The sequence below is a fragment of the Lissotriton vulgaris genome, chromosome 10, assembly GCF_964263255.1.
Source record: "Lissotriton vulgaris chromosome 10, aLisVul1.2, whole genome shotgun sequence".
Classification (NCBI taxonomy): Eukaryota; Metazoa; Chordata; class Amphibia; order Caudata; family Salamandridae; genus Lissotriton; species Lissotriton vulgaris.
The window spans coordinates 36,750,191-36,777,265 of record NC_141698.1 but is presented as its reverse complement, the minus strand read 5'-3'; the positions used below and the strand labels follow the sequence as shown (position 1 = coordinate 36,777,265).

The 27,075-nt window shown below is 44.3% G+C and overlaps 1 protein-coding gene across 23 annotated transcripts in view; it reads right to left on the bottom strand.

Annotated features, from left to right (window-relative positions):
* LOC147684447 (uncharacterized) overlaps positions 1-27,075 on the bottom strand; it is a 1,151,265-nt gene that overhangs the window by 863,538 nt on the left and 260,652 nt on the right. The window lies entirely within an intron of this gene.

Here is a 27,075-nt window from a genome sequence, read left to right as displayed (position 1 = left end):
CCGAATGGGGTTCCTCCCCTTTTCCTTTCCTGGATATGTTTGTTGTATTGCTCACCTACAGCTAGAATAGTGATTAATGGCAAAACTTCTGAGGGTTTTTCAATAACGAGAGGTTCGAGGCAGGGTTGCCCCCTGTCCCCCTTGTTGATCGCGGTGGAACCACTGGCGGCTAAATTGCGTCAGCACCACCGTGACAAAGCATTGCAATGCAACATGAGGCAGATATTGGTTTCCCTCTATGCGGACGACATTACACTCTGCATACGAAACCCCCAACAGAACTTAAATATTATCCTTCGAGAATTTATAGTGTTTGGATTGCTTTGAGGGGTCCAGATAAACTGGGGTAAGTAGAGCATCTTTCCCCTTACTGATACAATGAGTCGCTTTCCCTTGGACTATCCGATGGCATGGTGCGAGGATGAACTGAAATATTTAGGCATCCGTGTGACGAGGGATAGAGATGAATTGATGTGTCTTAATTACGGGACCGCTATGGTTCGAATTGTGGATAATATATCAAAATGGATTACCCTCCATCTCTCCATGGCGGGCATGTCTCTTTGATAAAGATGGTTATATTATTTCAACTATTGTATATGTTTCTTAATATACCCTTTCACCCGGTGTCATTTTTTTTTAAACAGTTGCGGTCAGAACTAACGCGATTAGTGTGGGGGGGTAAAACCGCGAGATTACGGTGGGATGTATTGAAGAGGCCTTATTCTCAGGGTTAATTTGGTGTACCTAATTTTGAATTAAACTATTACAGCCCACAGGCGCATTATGCCCATTTTTGGGTGCATCAACCACGTTATATGCCCCTGGTGGCGGCGGAGCATTGGCTCACTCTTCCCGTCCCCATTGAGGCGGCGGTGTACATTCTGACCCTCATGCGGGATAAGACGCCGACCACGGTGAGTTGCACGGTGGCGGCCTGGGCACATGTGAGTAAGATGTTGGATGCGCCTATGATTTACTCGCCATTGTTACCGCTGGTATATCATCCCGCCATGCCTCTTCTTCAGGAGACACTTTTCCACAAGTTTGAAGATCACATTAGGATACACAACTGGGGGGACATTTATCAAGAAGGGTCATTCCGCACAGTGGCGCACGTGTTCCAGAATATAACACAGACACCCCTAGAAACCTTCCTATACATTCGCCTGCGGCAGGGAATTCGCTCAATTACTCCTGATTTCCCTTCGGAGCCACCGACCTTTACACCGCTACAGCTGACACTTCAGAACGAGATGGCTAAACGGCTGGTGTCAATACTATACAAAGCAGTACACACACAGAAGATTGAGCAACCTGCAAAGGCAAGGGAAAGGTAGGACCTCGAACTGGGTGTAACTCTGACGGATAAACAGTGGGAATTCTGCTCGCTGCAGACTGAGCGAATTTCAGCTAGCAGTAGGCTTAGGATTATCCACTATAAATTCCTACATAGACTGTATTATACCCTAGCCAGAATGTATAGATACAAATTGAGGGATACCGACTCGTGTGATAGGTGTCATGCTGAAGGCGCTGACTTCCTGCACCTGGCATGAGGCTGTCCGGAGATATATAAGTATTGGGCGCAGATTTTTCAGGCTCTGTCCACTATGATTAATGCCCGGATTGACATGTCCCCACTGAAGGCTTTATTGGGGTATGTGGAGCAGCTAAGGGCGGAACATCGTAAATGTGTGGCCTTGACGTTGCTTCTAGCTAAAAGGAGAGTGGCATGCCGCTGGGGAAGAGGGAGAGCACCCACGTTTAAGCAGTGGCTTCATGAGCTAATATATTGTCAGGAACAGCAGGCGATCTATGCTATCACACCAGCTGGATTAGACCTGAGGGAGGGTTTGGGTGCTAGCTGCCTCACTAGTGGTTGACCTGTTGGGTTGTGGTGGAGGTGCCCCCTTGCCCGCCTACCCTTTCCTCAATATGACCTGTTCTAGTCCCTGGGTTTCTATTGTTTCATTTCTTTTGTAATGGGTGTGTAATTTATCTGACTGGTTTGCTCTGATATAACAACGTTGAACAATGTAACAGGAAATAATTGATTTGCAAGACAAACACTAAATGTATGTTTATGACACATTGAAATAGCTGTATGTGTATGACAACATGTGTACCACGTTTATGGTTGTTTTCTAAAAATCAATAAAAAGATTTTCACAAAAAAAACACTTTACCCAAATGAGCATCCCATGACAGCATCATCAAACACCTTCCCTTCCAGCGGAAATCTCAAACATGACAGTCGCTGGAAATCTTCCAGACAGCAACTTCGTCTTCAGGCCCAGCTCCAACCCTAGGAATCGGGGTCTCCCTGCTACTGTGGTAAATAGACTTCCACCACACTGTCAGCAGACACACTAGATATCATTGCTTATAGCAGGAACACAGCCCACTGTTGGAAATGGCAGACACGCTATCAACCACCGGTAATGGCAGACACGCTATCAACCAAAGGTAATGGCAGACACGCTGTCAACCAACGGTAATGGCAGACACGCTGTCAACCAACGGTAATGGCAAACACGCTGTCAACCAACGATAATGGCAGACACTCTGTCAACCAAGGGTAATGGCAGACACACTGACAACTAAAGGTAATGGCAGACAAGCTGTCAACCAACGGTAATGGCAGACATGCTGTCAACCAAAGGTAATGGCAGACACGCTGTTAACCAACGCTATTGTGGTAAACAGACTTCCACCACACAGTCAGCAGACACACTGGAAATCATTGCTTATAGCATGCACACTGCCCACTGTTGGAAATGGCAGACACGCTATCAACCAACGGTAATGGCAGACATGCTATCAACCAAAGGTAATGGCAGACACGCTGTCAACCAACGGTAATGGCAGACACGCTGTCATCCAACGGTAATGGCAGACACGCCGTCAACCAACGGTAATGGCAGACACTCTGTTAACCAAAGGTACTGGCAGACACGCTGTCAACCAAAGGTAATGGCAGACACGCTGTCAACCAAAGGTAGTGGCAGACACGCTGTCAACCAACGGTAATGGCAGACACGCTGTCAACCAACGGTAATGGCAGACACGCTGTCAACCAACGGTAATAGCAGACACGCTGTCAACCAACGGTAATGGCAGACATGCTGTCAACCAAAGGTAATGGCAGACACGCTGTCAACCAAAGGTAATGGCAGACACGCTGTTAACCAAAGGTAATGGCAGACACGCTGTCAACCAACGGTAATGGCAGGCACGCTGTCAACCAACGGTAATGGCAGACACTCTGTCAACCAAAGGTAATGGCAGACACGCTGTCAACCAACGGTAATGCAGACATGCTGTCAATCAACGGTAATGGCCGACACGCTATCAACCAAAGGTAATGGCAGACACGCTGTCAACCAAAGGTAATGGCAGACACGCTGTCAACCAACGGTAAGAGGCAGACACGCTGTCAACCAAACGGTAATGGCAGACACGCTGTCAAACAAAGGTAATGGCAGACACGCTGTCAACCAAAGGTAATGGCAGACACGCTGTCAACCAACGGTAATGGCAGACACGCTGTCAACCAACGGTAATGGCAGACACGCTGTCAACCAACGGTAATGGCAGCCATGCTGTCAACCAAAGGTAATGGCAGACACGCTGTTAACCAAAGGTAATGGCAGACACGCTGTCAACCAACGGTAATGGCAGACACTCTGTCAACCAACGGTAATGGCAGACATTCTGTCAACCAAAGGTAATGGCAGACACGCTGTCAACCAAAGGTAATGGCAGACACGCTATCAACCAACGGTAATGGCAGACACGCTATCAAACAAAGGTAATGGCAGACACGTTATCAACCAAAGGTAATGGCAGACACGCTGTCAACCAACGGTAATGGCAGACACGCTGTCAACCAACGGTAATGGCAGACATGCTGTCAACCAACGGTAATGGCAGATATGCTATCAACCAAAGGTAATGGTAGACACGCTGTCAACCAACAGTAATGGCAGACACGCTGTCAACCAACGGTAATGGCAAACACTCTATCAACCAAAGGTAATGGCAGACACGCTGTCAACCAGTGGTAATGGCAGACACACTATCAACCAACGATAATGGCAGACACACTAACCACCGCTGGCAATGGCAGACGCGCTATCAAACAGTGACAATGGAAGACACGCGATCAACCATTGGTAATGGTAAACAGACTACCCATTATTGGTAATGACAGACACACTATCCATCATTGGTAATGGCAGTCCATGCTTCTTGGGGCCACTAGGCAATATAAGATTCATTGATATCATAAACCAGTTTTTCTTGCTTAAAAATTCTCCCTTGAAATGTGCTCACCACTGGCTTAAACATAAATTGAGGAACCTCCTACCTCTTAGGACAAAAACTATTTGCACTGAAATTCCTATACATCAGGAAACGAAACCCCAGCTCATACTATAAACATCCCTGCATGACTCTATATCCTGGCTAATTGACAAAGTATGATGTTACAACATTCATACAGGGTGTTTTTATATAAAATAAACAAAACCATGAAATTGGACTCTGCCTGTTCAGGCTTCTGTCCTCCCTGCTGCCTGATCCATCAACCCTACTCTTCCGCCTGGGCTCCCTGCCTGCTCAGCACTCTGCCTGCTCCTTCATCTACCCTCTCTGCTGCCTGCTTCAGCCACCTTGCTCATCCGCTTGCGCTCTGCCTGCCCAGTCCTCTGAGATCTCTGTGCCTACTCGGCCTCTAATGTCTGGGTGCCCGGGTGAGGTAAAGTGCGCATCAGAGAAGGCAGACACTTTGAGGAGTGGTGTGCACGGGGTTAGCAACACTTAGCAGATTTTCAGCCTTCCTCGCTCTGAAATTGTCGCTGCAGTTACAAAACTACAAATGAACCGCAGGCGCCCTTCGCAGGGACCCACAGCAGCAGCGCAGCACACTCTGTGCAGGCACACAAAGTAGACGCGCTGACAGACAGACACAAACCTATCCATGCACAGTGTGCCCAGCCCGCATGTACGCTGCTGTCACATTGGATAGCGCTCCCTACTTCTGTTTAGGTGCAGAAGAGCTTTGTACAGAGCTGTGCGAATGTATGCACACTGGTACAAACTGCATCATCCGTATGTAAATGCAGACAGCATGCATGAACACTGCACAGGGCACTAGCACACATAGAGACGTGTATTTGTACATAGACACGCACATGTATGTACACACCTAGATATCCACACAACTTGTAAATCACGGTCCAAAGACCACGAACGTGTATCGTATGGAAACGCGTTAGACATCCACATTTTAAAGTTCAATCGTATCATAGCAGTATTCTACGGATGCTTACTCGCACAGCACCCCCCACACATGTGGGCAATGCACATGTATGTCACGTATGCCCTTCCGCAGGGAAGATGACATAGCAGGAGCGGGGCCTTTGACATAAAAAGTTTTGTGTTTGCAATAGGGTACAGTGGACAGGACTTGATTAGAATCAGCATTCCGGCCCGGAGGGCCACATGGGTATGAATGTTATGTTTTGAACAGATGGTGTTTGTCAACGGTGCGCTAAGGTCGGTACCGACCTTAGCACCCCTTGTGTTTTCCATTAGTCCATTAGGGGTAGGGTGTTGTTAGGTCTTTAATCTCGTACCCCCCTCAGACCCTTTCCACTTTTTGTCTTTTCCTCCGTTTGTTAACGGTGCCCATTGGGAAATACGTGACTTGCTATCAGTGACTACAAGTATCAGCATGCCGGGAGAACGGCACACCTGTGTGCCATGAAATGAGTGCATGCGCATAAATACTTTCAAGCCGTTTAAGCTGTTGAACACCATTTTCCTCTGATGAAGGAGCCGTAGTGCTCTGAAACGCGTCAGGATTAAAGGACATTACTTTGAACTCTAAAATGGTATGCTGTTTTTATATCCCTTGTCCTGTCAGCAGACTCCAGGAAACCTACAATATGAGTCTCACACTGGTGCAATGACAACATCAGTAAAATAGGCTGACTGCAATCCTCAGTAAGCTTTTTTTTTTATCATGGCACAGCAGAAATTAGGCAACTCAGAATATAGGCCATGGTCATTTGGCAAACCAGACACCATAAGCAATCTTGCAGGCAGGAAAGCATCATCATATCATGCCAGTGCAAACTTGCACTAGGGTTTTAAAATCTTGCACATTTACGGTAACATTACAGATTCAGTCATTATAGGCAGGATCACCTACTCTTTCACTAGTGATAGTTGCCGAAAAATGTTGTGCACCTCCTCTGGGGTGTATAACTAGAAAAGGTAAGGAAGCAATGAGTGCCTATTGTGCTGTTCCTATTGAAGCAGGGTCAAGATTGATTTGCATTTGGCTTGGTCCAAACAGGTGGCATGGTGGGCAAAAGAACAATGTGTTGGAAAGCTATCCAGAACACTTGCCAGTGGTTAGATATATTGCAAGCATCCTCTCATCACCTTTTGTGAGTTTGTTGTAATGGTCCAAGTGGCTATATGTATGCTCAGTCATGGGTCCTCTCTCATGGTGCACTGGAGTCAAGCTAAACCTGACTGAAGAGCCCCAAACATGGTGATACCGGTCTTGGGTTGCAAATGGCTGGGTCCAAACTGGGATGGCATTGTGGGCAAAAGTGATTAGACAGAACATTATTTTCATCACCTTTTGTGCTTTTCCGATCTCGGATGTTCATGTCCTCTTTGTTCTGGTTCCCCTGGTCATCTAGTTCTCTTTGCCTTGGTGTGAGACTTCCTGAGCCTGCTCCTCCTGGGCTTCATAGTGATATTCCTGGTCTCCTTTGTCCTGGTCCTCCTAATGCTGGTCCTGTGCAAATGCCTATGCATGTAGGAATTGGAATCAAATTTGTCATTCCTTAACATTGGCTAATAGCGATTCGGAAGTTGCCAATCGCTATTAGCTAACATGACTCCTTTCTTTCCTATGGGCCTGCAGGCCCATAGGAATGAATGGTAATGCATTTGCAAAGTGCAATTACCAAATTGGTAATCATAAATTACAAATGGAAATCCAAGGGTGCCGGGGGCTTAAGGCCCCCCTGAAGCACCCCCCAAAAAAAGTAAGTGTGTGCATGTGAAGCAAAGTGCGCTACATGGCATGCTTCGAAAAATGCATTTTTGTGCATTTTTCGAAGCATGCACAAATTGCCATCAACTTGAAGTTTATGGTAATTAGCGTTTCCTAATTGCACAGTTTGTATTTAGGAAAGGCATAAACGCCTTGGCATTACGGAATCGCAAATTGCGATTCCCTAAATGCATTCGCAATTTAGATAAATCTGATGACCTAAATTGCAAATGACAAAAGGTACCTGCATTGGAAAAGGCCTTTTTCCATTCGCAAACGGGCCAATTCTGCGAATCGGCCAGTTTGCGAATGGGAAAAGGCTTGATGCATGTCCCCCTAAGGGAATAAATTAAATGCAACTTTTAAATCCAGTACCATGTGCGTTAATTGAATTGCTTTCTGATAAGCATGACGTGAAAACTTCACTCCCTTCTTTTCAGTTGACCCGATTTGGGGCGTGTGCTAAATTTACTAAAATCTGCTGTGACAGGGGGCGGAAATCGGGACTGTCCTGGCAAATCCAGGACATCCTACTTATCAAGTACTGGGAAAATAAATACTTGACTTAAGGAAGCACAAATGCAGTTTCCATCTTCCGAGCATATTACTGATGTAGCTGCCTTTTATTTATGCTGAGGTTGTTGAGAATAATGAGAAAATCAACAAAACAGATATTTTTCCCAATTCACTGTACATATCAAAAACAAATACATGAAGAAAACACTTCAAAAGAATTTTAGAGCTATCTATTCCTAAATTATTACCAGCGCACTCTCAGTGTTGCCAAGCTAACAATTAACAGAAAATCATATTTAATTATCAGCTCCATGCCTTATTAGAATCCGGCAACATAAATAAAAGAGCAATATTTTTCTTCTGCGACCTTATTATATTACTGATCAAAAATGGGGCAAACATGCAAAGCAGGTGTAGATGAATGCCACATTTAAAATAGTTTAGCTTAGCCACTTGCACAGGCGGTACCTCACTGCTTTTTGGCTACATAAAACACTTCCAGTCTAAGCAGATACACACTTTTAAGCCATCTTTGTGTAGGTGTGCCCTAAAAAACAAAGATTCATTATGCTTTTGCCCTTTTTTAAGAGAAGCAATACAACATTAGCTGTAAAAAAAAGGTATAAACGTGTAGCCTTACGTATGTTATGTTAAAAAAACACTTTACAGTTTACGGATTGGGACTGAAAATTCAAAAGCAAAATAATATTCTGTTGTCACATTAGGTTTTTGGAAACATCTAGTGGTTGATTTCAAGATGGCCGCCCCTTTTGTCCAGCAATGGGAGCCATTTGGTAGTCCTTTCTCTATTTACTGATGTTGTAGAATTTTCCAGAAGCAGAAGACATTCAGTTGTTGTACTGACTTGTGAGAGATTCTACAGTTGTTACATCTCCATTGTACAGTGAGTGCATGTTTCATTTTTATTTATTTGTCCTCAAAGATAGAAATCTTTATTTTGTAGAACACCTAGCTGAGCTTTTGATGCAGAGTGCAGGATAGTGAATTTTGCTGTGGGTTCAGATTTGAGTGCAGGTTTCAGTAGTGAATCTAGCATGTGCTTTAAGTTTTGAGGAAGCAGTTGTATTGATTTGTATTGCAAGTGCTGGAATGTAGACACTGCAGCACTGCTGTTGAGGCACAACCTGGATTTAAGCTCCATTGTACAGTGGGTGCATGTTTCATTTTTTATTTAATCGTCCTCAGATAGAAATCTTTATATATATTTGAAGAATACCTAGCTTTTGATACAGAGTGCAGGATTGTGAATTTTGCTATGGGTTCAGATTTGAGTGCAGGTTTCAGTAGTGATTCTAGCCTGTGCTTTAAGTTTTGAGGAAGCAGTTGTGTTGATTTGTATTGCAAGTGCTGCAATTTAGAGACTGCAGCACAGCTGTTGAGGCACACTCATAGCATGATTTCAAGGTGCAAGTTGATGGTTGCAGTTTATGGTTGCAGGGACCATGTTGCAGTACTCGAGTGTAATTCATTTTCAAAGTAGTCAAATATTTTGGAAGTTACAATTCAGCCATGGGTGCAGATGTCTCAAACTAAAGTGACATGCAGTTTTTCTTCTCAAAGTGACTACAAAGCAGTGCTATTTTGATTCAAACATATGATAGGTAAATTATATTGCAATCTCTGGTTGCATCTTTTGTGCAGGGTACTTTACAAAAGACCTCCATATTATGCCATGCAAACCCGACAAGCCTCAACCTTTTTAAAATAAGTTAATAATAACAAAATAATTTAAGGAATCATTCCAGATTCTCTGGGCTGCCAAGTTCTTGACCTGCTTTTACAAAACATATTTTTGCCGCTAGTGGGCTTACCTTTTTATTCATGTGAAAATACACTTGTAAACTAAAACTCAAAGCGCATAAGTAAATGTCTACCATAAAATAGATCCGTCATCAATTGTCTGAAGTGTGTTTTATTTAAATTGTGTATTTATTTCCTGCTCCTCTTTCATGCTAGAAATCTGTGAGCACTCTTACCTCAGCATTGATCACCGTCGCTTGGATGGTGCTCTTCTGTGCGTTTGCCAGAGCTCTGTCGCTAGGACTTGGCAGTGTTCCTCAGCCAATCACAGCAGATGGAACATTCTGTGTTGATGCTACTGTTTAGCTGTCACAGACATAACCCATTCCTTAGCCCACAGTCAAATGATATATCGAACCTAAACCTCCCTTTACAGAAAGATAATTTGGATGTCATTATTTAAACTTTGAGGTAAAACTAAAATGAAAGGAATAATCAAGACCATTAAAATACAAAGTGCTTAAAATGAGTAATTTGTCAACCTCTGGTATGTGTTTCATCAGGGCACTGAAATTCTGTGGCAGGGAGAGGCCAAATTATCTGGCATGGTTGGCTAAATTATGTGGCAAGAAGATACAAATTATGTGGCATAGTATGGCACATTGTAAGGCAGTTTTATTTTGACTTTTGTAATATTTAATAAATTTTAACAGTGTCTTTCAGAAGTTTTCATCTCAGAACTACCAATTTAATACTGAGAATCAGCAGTTACCAACTGAATGGTGACCAGTCTTTGCAACTTGCATTTCAATGCGCAGATGCACGCGTTTCCACACTAATATTTTTTATTAAAATCTGCAAACATGCAGCAGATAAAGGATTATGTACAAATGCTACGAATCCATAACTATGCAGAAGATGCTGGAGCTTCTGACTCACATAATTCAAATGGCCTTGGTTTGAATAGGGCTGTACACTTTTCATCTCACAAATGAGATTACATGTGTATGCATTAGATTACAGATATTAGTATCCGATTCCTACCACATCCTTCAGTATATCATATCTTATTCTGCAGCAATAGAGGATGAGGTTACCACTATAACAATAATCATAAGGTTATTTATGTAAACCTTTATAGAAAGGCATACCTTGAGGGCAAAATCTCGTTTAAGAACAGATTGCCCTAGTGTAGTAAAATAACCCTGTAAAAGGGCCAGAGAGCCCTAATCTGCAGGCAGATTCTGATGTAAAGACCAAGGGCACAAAGTCAGATTCTAATATAAAGTCAGAGATCTCTAACATCAAGCTGATCCTAAAATGAAGGACAGAAAACCCCAATCTGTGGAGAATATTGGGGTTTCCTGGAAACACCTAACCTTAGGTCAGACACTCATGCCAGATGCATAGAGTCATCACCTAGGAGCAGAGTGTATACAACATAAATGGTAGTGAGAGCTATAACCTGAGAAAGAACCTGAAATAATAGGGAGAGGACCAGAACCAAGGACTGCAGGTGCCACAGGGAGTTTAGAATAGATCACGATACGTGAGTCAGATAACTCTAACCTGGAAGCTGATCTTAATATATAGGCCACCAAACCTGAAGGCGGAACCTAGAATAATGGAAAGAAACCTCTAAAACACAGTGAGATCCTGATGTGACATGAATAGGGGCTTAATCTGGGAAGAGATCTCTTAACAGGGAACCTATACGGGCAGATCTTAAAATGAAAGACAGAGTTTACCTTTTTGTAGGGTAGAGAAAGTAGGTGCTGGTTTCTGATGTAAGGGGCAGGAAACCATAGAAAAAGATAGTGCTTGATATAAGAGGCAGAAGTATTTTACCTTTGAATATATCCTTTACAGTGTGCAGAGAGTTCTAAGCTTGGGAAAGACACTTTTTTAAGAATTAGAGGTCCTTCCCTGAGGATAATGTGCACCCTTATCAACCTTCTCCTAATGGAGAGAGGGGCTGGCCTATGAGGCAGATATGATGACCAAGGAGAGAGTTAAGAAGTACAAAATAAAAAATGTATATTTCTGATGGATACTTCTAAGTGTAGATTCCTCCCTTTTGAAAGCACCAGACTGCATTCAGAACTGTTTTCAGCAGTGCTCCTGCAGGCTGCTATGTGGAACCGTGTGGCTCTGTGCTGGCTCTGCCCTTCCCCGGAAGTAAGGGAGTAGTGCCTCATAAGCGCTATATACAAGCTCACTCCCTGTTCAATACACTAACTCATGCCCTCGTCATTCACCCACTCATTTACTTTTCACTATAAGCTCACTGTTCACTTGTCTGCTCTCATTTCTTATTCCTTGCTCGTCCACTCATGTACTGACATACTCGCAAGTTTCTCTGCTTACTAACATAAACTCCATTTCTTAATCTTCAATAAATACTCACTCGCTCATTTCTCCTTACTCACTCCTTTAACATGCACACATTGCACCAGAGTTGTCAATTAGCTCCACATCACCATTCTTTTCTGGCAAGTCCTTCCTTTTTAGCTAACAGGAGTTTGGATCCTACTACCTTTGCTGTTGCTTTCCCAAATTATGATATATATAGGACAAGAACTATATATCAAAATGGTATTGTATAGAACAACTCAAGTGTCGTTAGGTAGCTGATAACATTGCACTTATTGGTAATTCTGCCCTTCACATATCCATTAGCTCACTCCACAGTGACAATCTATACTTATCCTTACTTAATACTCAAAGCCTCATGAATCAGTCCTTAGTCACTCAAAAGTCACAGATAATGTATTTGCTCTTCACACATACAGCACACACCTCTGTCTCACTTATTTCTTCCATATAATATCCTCTTTTGCTAACTTCTTACTCATTCACAGCTATTCCCACTCATACTTGTAGGAAAGTAGGATCTGGGTTTATGCTTACCCCCACTTTTCGCTTGGTGTTATGCTGTTTCTGACAAGTCTAACTGGGACCTGCTAATCAAGACCCCAGTCTCTGTGCTTTTTCCCCTGAATTGGATATGGTGAGGACTTGGATACATCCCAGATTGGCTACTGGTGTACACTTGTAAGTCCCAAATATATGGCACTGAGGTACCCAAGGAATAGGCACACTAGGGGCCTCCCATGGGCTGAAGCATGTATTATGCCACTCATGAGAGAACACTCAAAGTGTGACTGTAGACCTGCCATTGCAGCCTGTGTTTCTCTATATCTGAGGTCACTGCACGTGAAACCTATAAGTCACCCCCTTAGGCAGGCCTTTCAATCCCGAAGGCAGGGTGCTTGGTTCTAAGTGTTAGGGTACCCCTGCATGAGCAGGACACCCCTACAACCTTTTGAGTCCATTCACCCGGGTTGTAAGTGCATCAGCCATTATGATATATACAATGGCCATGCGTCATTACACGATGACCATCTCTAAATTAGCCAGAACAAACCATGCAGTGTTTGGTATCAAACATGTTGGAATCATACCCCCACACTGTTTGTGTGAGAGATATGACTCCATGTACTGTGAATCTCCTCCGGGTGGCCCTCAGTGCTCCCTGTACCAGTCTTTAAGAACCGGACAGCATGCTAGGGCTGCTGCCGACCAGAGACATGTTTCTGCCCTCATGCTGTTGAGCCAAGCTCAAGCAGGGGAAGGCAGAACAATAGATATCTTGTCACAGGGAGGTGTGTCCTCCTCCCAGACAGGGCTTAGTATATTGGGGCAGGGTAGGGACGCTTGCCAGTGCCACTAAGACTACGTGAAGGGCACACTTGGTGCCCTCTTTGCATAGTCCACTTCAAACCAGTTCAGGAGCCGTTGGTTGCCACTCTGGTGCGAAACCGGACAAAGGCTATGGGAGTATCCTCTCCATTGTGCAGCCACTCCTCTGGGAGGGACCCCGGAATCGTCCCAACCCTTTCCTTAGGGTACTTAAGGGCTCACCTATGGGTGGGTCCCTAGATTCATTGTGGGACAAGATTCAGATCAGACACCACTTCATATTTAACCGTCTGGGCACTCTGTACTTTGATGGACGTTTGCTCTGGACATCGAGACTGCAGCTGGGAAGACTTCTGCTGCTCCTGGTCTCGTTGTCCTGCTCATCCACTGTAACGTCTGTGCCTGTGCTCCATACAGGAACCTTCCAAGGCCTGTGGACATCCAAGACACCTGAAGGATTATCCATTGAAGTGAAAGAGTCACTTCCCTGCATCTGCAAGCACCACAACTAATCTAACCGGTCTGCTGCTCCTGGGCTCCCATGGACTCCAGAAGGCTCAGCAACACAGGTGGTGGTTCTACAACTCCCTTGAGGCCTGCCCTGTCTTCTCCACGAGTTTGAGGCCAGTATCCCTCGTCGGAACTGCAGGAACCAAACCCCTGTGCACCGGGTTGACTTGTCGTTGCAAAAGCTTGTTAGCTCTCTTCCTTAGAGATCTTCAGGCTCCAAGTAGTCATCAACCACAAGCATCGGCTGTGACTAAGATCTTTGTCCTCACCGCATCTCTTGCACCGTGGGCCTGCATCTTTGGTGAGCTGCTTGAGGTCCTCTTACGACTCCAGTGCCTCCCAACCTGCGGGTCCTCTTGAGGGTCTTCTTTGATTCCAGTGGGCTCCCCTGTTTGCTTGGGCCTACTCTGACTTTTCATCTTGTGGCAAGTCACTTGGACCTTGCTGGTCCCTACACTGTACCTTTTTTCCCTTGGCTGGAAGGAATGAAGAGATTAGCATGGATATTGGCCAATAGCAGACTTTTTGCTGTTTCTTTGAGGCATGAGTCATCGATGTAGGATCCGACCAAAAAGATCCAAGGCTCAGTTTTTCATACTAGGATTATACATGCCTAAACCATGGGAAAGTTAGACATGTATTGGATTGACAGCTGTTCCTTTAATGTGTTATGGTATAGCTTAAGCCCCTCCGCAGTCCAGATCCTTACCCAGTACATAAGGAGCCTGGGTTGGCAATATCTCCCACCTGTTTGGGAGCCATGTCAAGAAACATAGGTATTAAGAGATTATTCTGGGGGAGATGAAGGAGCATTCACAGGAATTTATTTTTATAAGAGTAAGAGAGTCTGTATTCACGTGGCCTCAAAGTTTCGTGCCATATAAGGCAGCTGAATAGACTTTTAGTCTGTATAACTCCATTGCCGGGAGTAGGGCCCTTGACTTTGTCCCATGATATGTTTTTTTTAAAGATAATTGATGCCTGATGTTGGAGCACCGCCCTTCTCTTTTGGATGTGAGAAGACCATGAAACCCTACTATCTAGCATAATGCTCAAATATTTGAATCTAAAAACCTGCCTTACCTAAGGCTATGGTGTTTTTAAATGATCTGTTCGGTCTGACTACCATAAATTGTTTTTTTGAAATGTTAATCTCAAGAGCCATAGCCACACAGGAAGAATTAGCAACTGTCTCGCTTAAACCTTTTGGAGAATGTCAAAAAGGCTTATTGGCCTATAATTAGCAGAACTACACCGATCCCCCTTTTTGTAAATGAGACTAATCTTCGCCCCTTCCATGTATCTTGGATTGGAGCCCCTGCAGCTATTGCATTGCTCAGGCAGTTAACATAAGAGGCGCAGACTAACATGGGGATTTGTCTGCTCCTGGGGCCTTGCCCAATTTAATTGCACTGATAGCTATCATGGTTTCTTCTAGTGTGAAGTGAAGGTCTAAAGGAGGCAAGTTGATGCGAAAAGGTCCATTGCGGCATGATTGTATAACTTAGTGAAGTGATCTACCTAATCCTCAGGATTCAGATGACAGCCTACTTGTAATTTGGAACTCCTGCTCCCATGGGCAACTTTTTTCCAAAATGACAATTAACGCTAGACCTTGCAGCCATTACCAGATCGCTTCAGCTGGCATCCACTCCACTTGGCCCTTGCACTTCTTACTGTCTTCTTGTATAAGTCCCTGGCTATGCGGACCTCAGGTAGATTTTTAAGAGCATTCCCCAGTATTTGTTTTGCCAATCTACAATCCTTTGAGTACCATAGATTACTATCTACATTACGCGCCCTGGTAGGGGGCTTCTTTTTTTGGTGGTTGGGTCAAGATCAGTATTAAAGATGCTACCAGCTTTGTGTGTATATAAGTGATAAAAATCCTTGGATTTTCCAGGCTATTTAGGTGAGACAGAACATTCACAAATATGTCATATATCTCTGTCATGGTCTCTGCATTCCCCACAATTGAGAGCAACCTGGTGGACCTATGGTTGTTTCCCATTATTGGCATTATTTGTGGTGCTGTAGGGGTGGGTAGTTGGAGCTACAACCCAGGATGTTTAGGTGTAAGGGGTAGTGGCTACTCTCCTCTCTTATCCACTTCAGAGTCCGCCAATCTTTCCCACATGACAACCCTGGTCATGATGCAATCAATTTTTGATCTTATAGAACCTTTCTTAAATGCAAATGCCCCAGCTTGTCAGATACAGATCTCCATTACATGCCCTCAGCCCATTTAGTGTCATGAAGTGGACAACCTGCATGGCAACCACTGAGCTTAAGATATAGGATCTTGAGCTGAGGGAAGGGAAGGGATACCCCACCACTAAATCACAGCCATATATGCTTTCAAAGTCTATATTAAAATCTCTACCTATAATGACCATATCCTTGGAGTTGATCTGTCTAACAGAATGTTGCAAGATGTTTACAGTAGACAATTCCACACTTCTGCTTCTGGGTCTACAGTAGACAATAAACAAATACCTACAAGTCTTCACTGGGGAATACATTTTTAGCCCCAAAATATCTGACGAGTCAATGTTTTGATTCGTCGGTTTAAATCAATTTGACCCAAGTCCAATGGCCCCCAATGGCCCCCTGATGCCTAGCCAGTGCTTTGACATGATATGTGGTGTAGCCAGATTTAAACTGGGGTTCAATTGCCCACATCTCTTGGAGCTTATATACATTGAATTGGTCTATATATTCTCTACAGTCTGGTGCGGCTCTTTGGACCTAATACTAGCAACGTTCCACAAGAGAATTCTGATTGTCCCTGCTGAGTTGGAGCTTTGGCTAGGGTGAGGAGAATTAACGAACAGAGATGCCAGTCTATGAGATACACTTATTGGAGAGGACAGAGGTGCAAAATCGTTGTGTGTGCCCTTTGTTGGTGTCAAATTGGCAGTAGTTGTTATGGCATTAACAGGGTCAGAATCAGAATCAGGAACAAGATACATCTATAGCGCAAATCATGGAGGAAGGGGAATCCACTGGAAGGAAATGAGCCCGCTTTGATGGTACTAGATTTAATGTACTTGCGAATCCAGGTTATTCTGGTAGTTCCCCCCTCTAGGGGATGTGTTGATGCCCCGAGTAACATTTTCACACATCGTCAATCTTGGGCATTCAAAAGTGAAAGGGGTTCAAAAGTGTTTTTTGTGACGATTTTGAAAATGAGTTGGCCATGGTTGCTGATGGGTGTATCCCAATTAGAGGTGAGCGCAGCAACTGGTCTTTCGAAATACATTTCTGGAAGCATTTTAATTTGGTCTAGAGGAGAAGTCATTGAGCTAAATCGCAGTGGAAGCAATTCTACCAATAACGGAGGCTTGAAGTTAACTAATACTCTGTCCCCAGAACAGTCATTCGGATGTTTGTCTAAACAAGGGACTCTTCCTACACATTTGCACACCAGGGGGTATCCCAGAAACATTCTGGAGGACAATCAGGTAGGGCGTGCACTTTGGGGACAATGGGGGTGGGGGTCAAACATTCGTCCCCGATCAAAGATCTGGGTTTAATCCATATTTTATGTTTTGCTCACCACTCCATACCAATTGGTACCCAGCCATTTGCAAATCAGTCTTGACCCTGTCTCCCATGGAATAATCCAACCCAAAATGCCAGGCCACGCCCTCCCTGGACCAGAAACTAGCATCCTGGGACCAGTTCCCTGGTATCACCCCACATCAGCCAGGCTAGATTGAATCTAGTGGCATAGTGAGCCTGGGACCCACTCCTGGGCATACCTTTTGCACTTAGAGTGACTATAGCAACACAGAAAGATGATGGACAGAATGTGAACATTGTCAAACATTCACCATGGCTGGGTACAGACTGGGATGATGTGGTGAGCAAAAAACAATGGATTCAACCCAGACATGTGACTGGGGTGAATGTTTGCATTGTTAAACATTCCGCCCATTATCTTTTCGTTTTGCTCTTCCTAAATGGCCATTTGTGCTGGACATGCCTTTTCTTTCCACCCACTGCATTTTTGTTACTCCAGGCTCGTCCCTCTGGATTACCCACTAAGCCTGCTGCGCCCTCTCAAGTTTTACATTCAAGCAGACAGGGCATTTACAATAAAGGGAAAGGGTTGGGCCTTACTTGCTCAACTTGATGTAACAGCACAGTAGTGGGGGGAGATGTAATTCCTACCGCAGGGGGAGGAGGACTCCTAAGGGCCTCTATTTTGATGTCCAGAGCATTGAGGCGAGCTACTAAGGGAACAAGCTCTGCCCTTAGAATAATCTATTAATCTGTTTGTACAGCTTACAACTAGCATGGACATGTACTGGGATGGGGGTTCTTGAGGACCCTCGTTTTTCGCGGTCAGGAGGGACTGAGGATGCAGGTCTCACTGCAAAGTTTTATCTGGTAAGCAACTTGATTTGTTAGAGGAAGCGGGGTTTGTGGCCTTAGCTCCCTTGCTTGTTTGTTTTGGGCTTGTTACCCTTTTGGATTTGCGGGGGGCAAGGAAGTGGTATGGTCAGGGGAATGGTTGTCATTCTCCACACTGGTGGCTTCCACCAAGGCCAGGGATTGTGGTTTCGATGTGGAACTGAGAATTAGACCCTGGAATGGGGTGGCAGGTAGGTCAAGATCTGTATGAGCCTCTGTTGAGAGGCTGGAAGGTCTGTAGGGGTTGTGAGGCCAGAGTTGGAGAGCCTAGATTTAACAACATTCTCCTTTCTGAGAGGGTGATCTTGGTGCTCACTACCCCTTTTTCCCTTTCGAGCATACGATCTATGGAATTAGGGTAGTGGTAAAGGTGTGAGTCAGGGTCCCCTCTGCTGGCTTTTACTCCTGATGATATATACTACTCAGGCCTCTAGCAGGAATTTGGTTGAGTTAGGTTGGGTTCCTCTGCAATGTCCCTCAGCGCCAAGATGCTCCCTCCGGAGCGAACGCTGCGCTCTACAAATACCCTTACCATACCATACCAATGTTCCCTCTAATTATTTTCCTCTGTGTGCGGCAGTGGAGGGTCTCTGTGCGCTGCAACCATGGCTACGTGCGCCAGGAACCGAACCTCGCGTGTCTGCGGCGCCAAATGCCACTCGTTTTTGGTGCCCTCCTGCCCTCTGCCCCACTCGCTTTTGGTGCCCTCCTGCCCTCTGTCCCACTCGCTTTTGGTGCCCTCCTGCCCTCTGCCCCACTCGCTTTTGGTGCCCTCCTGCCCTCTGTCCCACTCGCTTTTGGTGCCCTCCTGCCCTCTGCCCCACTCGCTTTTGGTGCCTTTCTGCCCTCTGCCCCACTCGCTTTTGGTGCCCTCCTGCATTTAGTCTGTTACTTCACTCCCTTTCAGACATCAAAAGGATTACTTTTCTAAAATGTTCTATTTCAATTAAGGTATTTTACTAAATAAAACTTGTCATGCGCTGAAGTCCACTTCGGCATTTAGGATAGCTGTAGCCCTCTCAAAATTTAAAGTTTAATTTATGTATCTCTGGGTATGTAGTGCTCTATATAAATTTTATGACTTGACTTGACTCTTGATAAGGAATCAGAGTAGTTGCCACCCTCTTTAGTTTATGTTGTTAAAAGATGGTTAAGTCGGGAACGTGTCCTGCACTGTAGACAGTTGTGTTGTGCTACATGAATGTCCGGCCCTATGAATCTGATATCTGACTGTTGATTTTTGATCCTGTCTCACGCTAATTCAGCATATGCTCACTGGTGTAGGCCAGTCCATGTCAAGAGAACCTCCTGGACTTCTCCTGTGCCTTGGAGGTGTGTGCCAGGCTTGCCTGCGTTTACAAACAGTGGACTTCTGTCCCTGGTATGAGGTTAACACATTTGTTTTGGGTGGTAGCGTACTGTTTTTTTGGAATTAATAGTGTGGTCAGATCTTTTTATCACAGTTACTGAGTGGAGGCATACTGGCCCTCTCGTGTTAAGTCCACTTATATGCGCCTACCTAGTTTCTAGCATGAACATTTCACGTACAGTATGTTGATGTATGTAATCTGCATTGTGCACAGATGGTATGTGACTCAACCAGAGCTGATGAGGGTTGTGGTCCCAGACAGTAGAAATATATTGCTCAACTTCCTGAAGCTTGAGGGAGGAGACCTGGACAGTGAAATGAGGGCAGTGGAAAAAAGGCACCTCTACATATTAAATGATGCCTTTTACTTAGCAAAGATCTGCTGATTAGTCTTCCTGAACACTGCCACTTGGTGGGTGGTAGGGGTTAGCTGTTGTGCAAGGTGGGTAAACGTTTAGCTGAGATATACCCTTTTCTCTTTCCCGGATTCCTTCTTCAGTTGGACTGATAGGCTGGTGCAGAGCTCTCTGTTCTGTGTGCTCCAAAATGGCCACTACCCTGGTGTTAGAAAAGTCACTTTACTGAAAAGAGGTGTCCAGAGAACAGCCTGGAAAGGACACTTGCAATCTAAACAGGTACTACAGTTTAAGGCTGTGTGTACATATGAGTACACATCTCCTGTTTGCCTGTCAGCTGGTGCGTGGCTGCGACTGCCCAGAAGAAATCGACAGGCGTGTAGCAGTTAGCAGTCAGTGTGATCAACCTGCATGGGGCGGCAACTGTGTTTTGTATCTGGCCCATGTAGGGCTGCAACTACCAAAGTCATGATTGGTCTGATGACGCTGGTGAAATCATCTCCAAGGCCAGGTCTTGAGGCTATGAGGGAGGGCGGGGTAGACTCTGGCCATTTGTTTAAGTATTGCTGTTAATCAGAGCCCCTTCACGGGCTCCGATTAACAGTAATACTTAAGCAAAATGCCAGAGTCTTCCCCGCGCTTTCCTAACAAAAGCGTAGGCAGTTTCCAAACACAGCGTGTGTTTGGAAACTGTCTACTCTTTTGTTAGGAACGCGCGGGGAAGACTCTGGCCTTTTGCTTAAGTATTACTGTTAATCGGAGCCCGTGAAGGGGCTCTGATTAACAGCATTACTTAAACAAAAGGCCAGAGTCTACCCCGCCCTCCCCATTAGCCTCAAGTGCCACAAGCCCTCCCCCACCTCCTTACCTGCACGCCTAACGACCGCTCCGCCGCATTCGCGCCGCTTGCTTCTTTCAAAGCGGCCGGCGGCGCGACTTCCTGACTGTGTGCGCGCTCCACGCTAGGTGGTGCGCGGTGAGGTCAGGAGCGGTGCGCGCGCGCACGCGCCTTAGAAGGAACGTAGTTCCTCTGTAAAGGTGGTGCCAAGTACAGTGGCCTAGCACATCTTCTTTCAGACTATGATGAAGTACGAAAGACCCAGTCTCTTCTGAGTTGCTGTGGGCTTAAGAATGTATGATCCTGAGCTCTTCATGGGTTGGTTGCTAAGCGACGTAGTCCCACCCCAGCCTTAGCAAAGTTTCACTATACAATATAAATGACCTGACAATCATTGTCATGGTTGGTAGGCTGTCCTGGGGTGACTAAGTGAGAGAGAGGGAGAGAAGATGTGAATGAGAGTGAGAAAGAATAACGAGAGAGAGAGAAAGAGAGAGAGAGAGAGAGAGATTACCAGGGAACATGATATATATATATATATATACATATATATGTATATATTTATAAATATATATACTATTAGAGAGAGAAGAAAAGGTAGGAGTGATAGATATCCTGACCGGTTCAGGTGAGATGAAAATCAGGTGAAATTTCACCTTAGGCAAAACACGCCTTTTCTGAAGGACCCATGTGAGTTGCATGTTTTGGGGATTTCGATGAATTTCCATCTCTAAAAAAGAAAGCAAGTCAGCCCTTTGGATTCATTATAAACATTAAGTTCCAGCGTTTCCATGTTTATTTCTTTACCAAAGCGTATCATTTCTAATCAAAGTGCAGCTGTGTTTTCCCTCCTCCTCTAGCTTGAGTGTTTCCGGTTGATGACCATTACCTTCACTGTGTTTCCCGGGGAGTACGGCTACACCGAAGCCCTACACCTAAGGCTACAGCAAAGCCCTACACTAAGGCTACACCTGCAGGCATTGGTGGCATGAAAACACTATTCTTCGTGCTTTCCTTCCCTTTTGCTTGAAACAGACTTTAGGGCACACTAAATGATAGACTGCTCATGCCACATTTGTTCTTAATTATCTATAGTGCCAATGATCTTTGGCAATAGCTTGCATTAAAGTACTGTTTTACTTAAGTCAAATCAACAACTTTGCCTATTTGTTGGTGTTTTGATGGTAAATCATAAGATGTGTCCTTACCAACTGAGCTACCCTCCTCACACATTACTTTAGTATAGCTGATGTCGTAGTTTTGACTATTATTTCACATCTTATACCTGCTCTCAAAGTTATGATACAGTGCATCCTATTCTGTCATGTAGGTGAGTTAGATGAGCCTCCTTTACTGTAACATTAACAGGCTGACTGTCAAGATCACATTCGCCTTTAGGCTTCCTTCAAAGTTTGTGGGACCCTCCATGGGAACTTCCTCGTCCTCATCATGGTGGCTCGAGCTGTTGTGCATTTCTGTGATCCTCCCTTCAGCACACAATCTCCAGATTAGGACAAGGCCTGCTAGATTTGCACTTCTGTCCTAGGGGGAAGTGGTTTCTGGCTGGGTCAATCCAATGGACAACCCCCAATAAAAACACAGGCTGTTTTCTGGCTAGGACCTAGCAGAACTAGCAGCTTCAGGCATTTTCTCCTTAATGAATCAATTGGTGACTTCTGCTGCCCATGTTTTCTGTAATTGTAATTGTAAAAAGCATTTATATAGCGCATGGCTGCCCGGAGGCATCCCAGCGCTTACAGTTTAACCCTTTCGATGCTCATGACGAGCTCAGCTCGTCATGATGCACAGTTGAGCTGTGCTTATGACGAGCTGAGCTCGTCATGAAGAATGGCAATTCAAAAATTTCAGCACCCGGGAAGAATTGCCTTAGCAGCCAAGGTGTTAAAACAGGGGGATGTTACTCAGTTTGGAAAGAGGAATGTTTTCAGGGATCTACGAAAGGAAAAGTGGTTGGATTCTATGCGGAGGTGAAGAGGAAGGGAGTTCCAGAGTCCAGCAGCGTTAAATGAGAAAGATCGACCTCCGCTTCTTGCCTTCCTAATTCTAGGAATAATGGCCAAGTTCTGGGTTTCGGAGCGAAGGGATCTCTTGGGCTCATAAGGCTGAATAATGCCCTGGAGAATAGAGGGTCCGGTTTTAAACATAGACTTATGAGCAATACACAAGGCTTTGAACTTAACTCTCTCCTGGACTGGCAGCCAATGGAGTGATTTAAGGGCAGGTTTAGCAGAGTGATGGTTGGGGATGCCCAAAAGAAGCCGTGCAGCCCAATTTTGAGTTGTCCTTAATTTGGAGATAGTAGCAGCAGGGGAACCCAAGTAAAGGGCATTAGCAAAATCCAATCTGGATAACACCAGCGCTTGGACCATTATTTTTCTTGCCTGGAAGGGGAGGAGGGGGAGGTTTTTCCGGATCATTTTAAGGATCCAGTAGCAAGAGGCAGATGTCTTCCGGGCCTGAGATTTAAATGTAAGTTTATGGTTCATCCAAACGCCCAGACTCTTTAACTGGTTTTAGGAGTGGGGTAGGAGCCCATGGATTTAGGCCAGATTTCAGTCAAATCAAGGGGGGAGTGGTTACCCAAAATCATGATTTCACTCTTTTCCCCATTAAATTTTAGGAAGGAGTTGCTCATCCATCTTGAAATTTCTTCCATGCAAGGACGAAGACTGGAAGGAGAGCTTTCCGCTTTATTGAGCCCAATCACCAGTTGTGTATCATCCGCATAGGAGACTATGTGGACTCCAAAGGGTAAAACTGCCTCCGCAAGAGTGCAGGTATGAACATTAAACAAAGTGGGACTTAAAGAAGATCCCTGCGGCACTCCACAACGAAGGGGTGTCCGTTTGGACGTGACTTCCTTGTCAAAAACATGGAAGGATCTGCTGTTCAGAAAAGATTTTAGCCAGGCCAGGGCAATACCAGTGATACCTGATTTATGGAGCCTATGGATCAAAATCTGATGGTTTACAGTATCAAAGGCCGTGCTGAGGTCCAAAAGGAGGACCACCGCGGTGCCACCGGTGTCGACTATCCTTCTTAACTCTTCCACCACAGAGAGAAGGGCCGTCTCTGTTCCCTGTAATGGGCGGAAACCGGGTTGAGTCCGATGGAGAAAATTATGAGTCTCCAAGTGCGCTGATAGTATTAAATTAAAATATTTTTCAATAATTTTACTTACTCCAGGGAGCAACGAGATAGGGCGATAGTTTCCCAGGTCTGAAGGGTTAAGGCTTGATTTTTTAACAGAGCCTGTAAGCTGTAAGCAGCATTACACATTATTCCCTCCTACCCCGTGGATCTGTGAGGATTTCCCCTTCTGAGCTAGGGGCCCTGCTTCAGACGTCCTCCTTCGAGCTTCACAATCGGGTTGAGGTGGCTCTTGTCTACCTTGTGATACAGCTACACTCATGCTTGTGATTCCTCGGCTTGATCTGACCCATGAACATTGTGCTCACACTTACAATGGGCTGGTCTAAAATCACAGTGACTCAGGAGACAGAGTTACAGAGGCACTTTGTATAACCATACAGAGCCAGATACCCAAATACAACTTTAGAACTCAGTTTGCCGCTGACTACATGTAACATAGGCACAACTGGTTGGCCTCTACAAGCTGGCATCAGTCTAGTTGTCCTTCAATCATAGTTGCTGCAGGAGTAGATCTAAAAGCAGTGCATTGAAGCCAATATCGTGACCTAGCAAAGCATCCAGTTACAGGTCATACAAGGGGGTCTAACTAGGGCCTGAAATTGCTTCTTCTTTAATGTATATCAATTGGCAAAATACATTCCCCCTAATTTGTTTCGAAAATATCTACTCTTAAAATGTTGACATGTCTGAATGAGGCTGAACCGAATATATGATGTTACAACGCAAACAGTTACAACGCATGCCTTTACAACCTGGCTTTTACATCGCAGCATCCATTACAACGCATGATTTTACAACGCATGCCCTCACAACGCATTTTTAGAAACTAAATTTACAACGCATTCCATTACAATGCATACCATTACAACGCATGACATTACAACGCACAATACTTTTAGGGCAGGAGTAGTGTAAGTGTTAGATAGCGTAGGGGTAAAAATTACTATTCCCACTCCAGTGAGTGCACTAGTAGGGTAAGTGTCGGATAGTGTAGGGGTAAACATTTCTATTCCCACTCCAGTGAGTGCAACCGTAGGGTAAGTATTGGATAGTGTAGGGATAAGAATACTATCCCCATGAACCCCAAAACCCATACCCACCCAAAAACTAAAAAATCCCCATTACTTACCTTATAATGCGTTGCAATGGCATGCGTTGTATAGATATTCATTGTAATGCATGCGTTGTAGTGACATGCGTTGTAATGGCATGCGTTGTAATGGTATGTTATGTAAGGGCAGCTGTGTTGTAATGACTGCGTTGTGAAGGTAGTGCGTTGTAATGACTGCTATGTAAAGGTTGTTTCCCGGCTGGACTAGTTAAAGACTGTAGAAGTATTTTGCTTGTTAGGAGGGCCCAGTTATTGCCAAAAATTAATATGCAGTTTATCCAGCAGTCTGGCTGAAAGAGGGCACACACTTTGAGTGGTATCTCTATCAGCTGGGTTGAACTTTTGACCTCTTCTGCCACCAGGGCAGAGGCTGGCAGGGACATTCTGAGAGAAGAATGCCCTGTGTCAGTATTCTGTGCCAACATTCTAAAGCTTCCCTGCCCAGCCCCCACTTCAAGCACCCTTCTCAGAGAGGAACATGAAAAGTGACAGAAGCTTTAGATACAGAGATCAGTTCTGGCTCATGTCACTCTTGCTTTGGCCAAATGATTGAACCTTACAACCACCTTACCCAACACTCTCCAGGTTATCCCTGTCCCTCACTTCACTCACTTCATATTCATTACATACACCTGGTATTGTTCCCTTTTCTATTCATTCCTAAAGTGTTTACTATCCACACCCCCTTGTTGCATTCATTTGCCTTGCTCATTTATTTCCTATGCTGGTTCTCTGTGAGAGAAAGAGAGTGGCCTCAGTGAGATTTCCCTCAGCGCGGCGGCCATCTTAGACTGCCTCTGACTGCATTAAGTCTCAGTTCACACAAAATGGAGGTTATTCTTTAGTGCACCCATATACAAATTCACAAACAGTTGTGTGCTTCAATTCTTTAATTTTAGGCTTAAGAATCATAAACAAAGGATAGTGTTTTCAGTGAAAACACACTTTTATCTTTCACAAATGATAGCACAGCTGATTCACATTTCCCTAACTAAACATTTGCTTTTTTAACAATATGTTTGTTGCCATCAAATACATAACATGATTTTCATAAAAACATACATTTTCATTCATATTCTTTTAGGTATTGCTGTGGCATCACACCTTTTATCCTCAGCATAGCAGGCTTTTTATGTGGTTCTCACACAGGCAAAAAACAAAATGTATAGTTGTAAACATGCTTTTCATTTACAAATCCAGTCAGAAAAAATGTGTTCCTTTGGTTATATTAGATACACTTTATTGGACTGTGGTTCTCTCACTGTACTGAACTGTTGCATTGATCACCTGTCCAGCTTTGTTTTACTTGGCCTTTCCTATTTAATAAATGACTTCATACAACATACAGCTATTGTTTGCCTACCCTGTATTGAGACAATGGGAGTCCACTTTTGGCTTTATTATGGTGTAGGGGAGTAGGGTAAAAGGCTTTTGTGACAATAGGTGCCCACCTATAAATCTGAACATTTAAACTCTCTTCAAAGAGCATACATGCCAGCATACCTGATTCAAGCTTGAGACTACCAATGTTTAAGCCAAAATGTTTTTTTCTGTATCTGACCTTAAATTTCTTCTTCTTTAATGTGTTTTAATTGGCAAAATACATTCCCCTTAATTTGTTTTCAAAAGATCTACTTTTAAAATGTTGACATGTCTGAATGAGGCTGAACTGAATATATGATGTTACAACGCTAACAATTACAAAGCATGCCTTTACAACACGGTTTTTACATCGCAGCATCCATTACAGCGCATGATTTTACAACGCATGCCAGCACAACACATTTTTAGAAACTACATTTACAACGCATTCCATTACAACTCATGCCATTACAACGCATGCCATTACAACGCACAATACTTTTAGGGCAAGAGTATTGTAAGTGTTGGATAGTGCAAGGGTAAAAATTACTATTCCCACTCCAGTGAGTGCAACAGTAGGGTAAGTGTTGGATAGTGTAGGGGTAAACATTTCTATTCCCACTCCAGTGAGTGCAACAGTAGGGTAAGTGTTGGATAGTGTAGGGGTAAAAAATTCTATTCCAACTCCAGTGAGTGCAACAGTAGGGTAAGTTGGATAGTGTTGGATAGTATAGGGATAAAAATACTATGCCCTTGTACCCCAGAACTCATACCCTCCCTAAAAGTAAAAAATCTCCATTACTTACCTTATAATGCATTCTAATGGCATGTGTTGTAATGATATTCATTGTAATGGCATGCGTTGTAGTGACATGC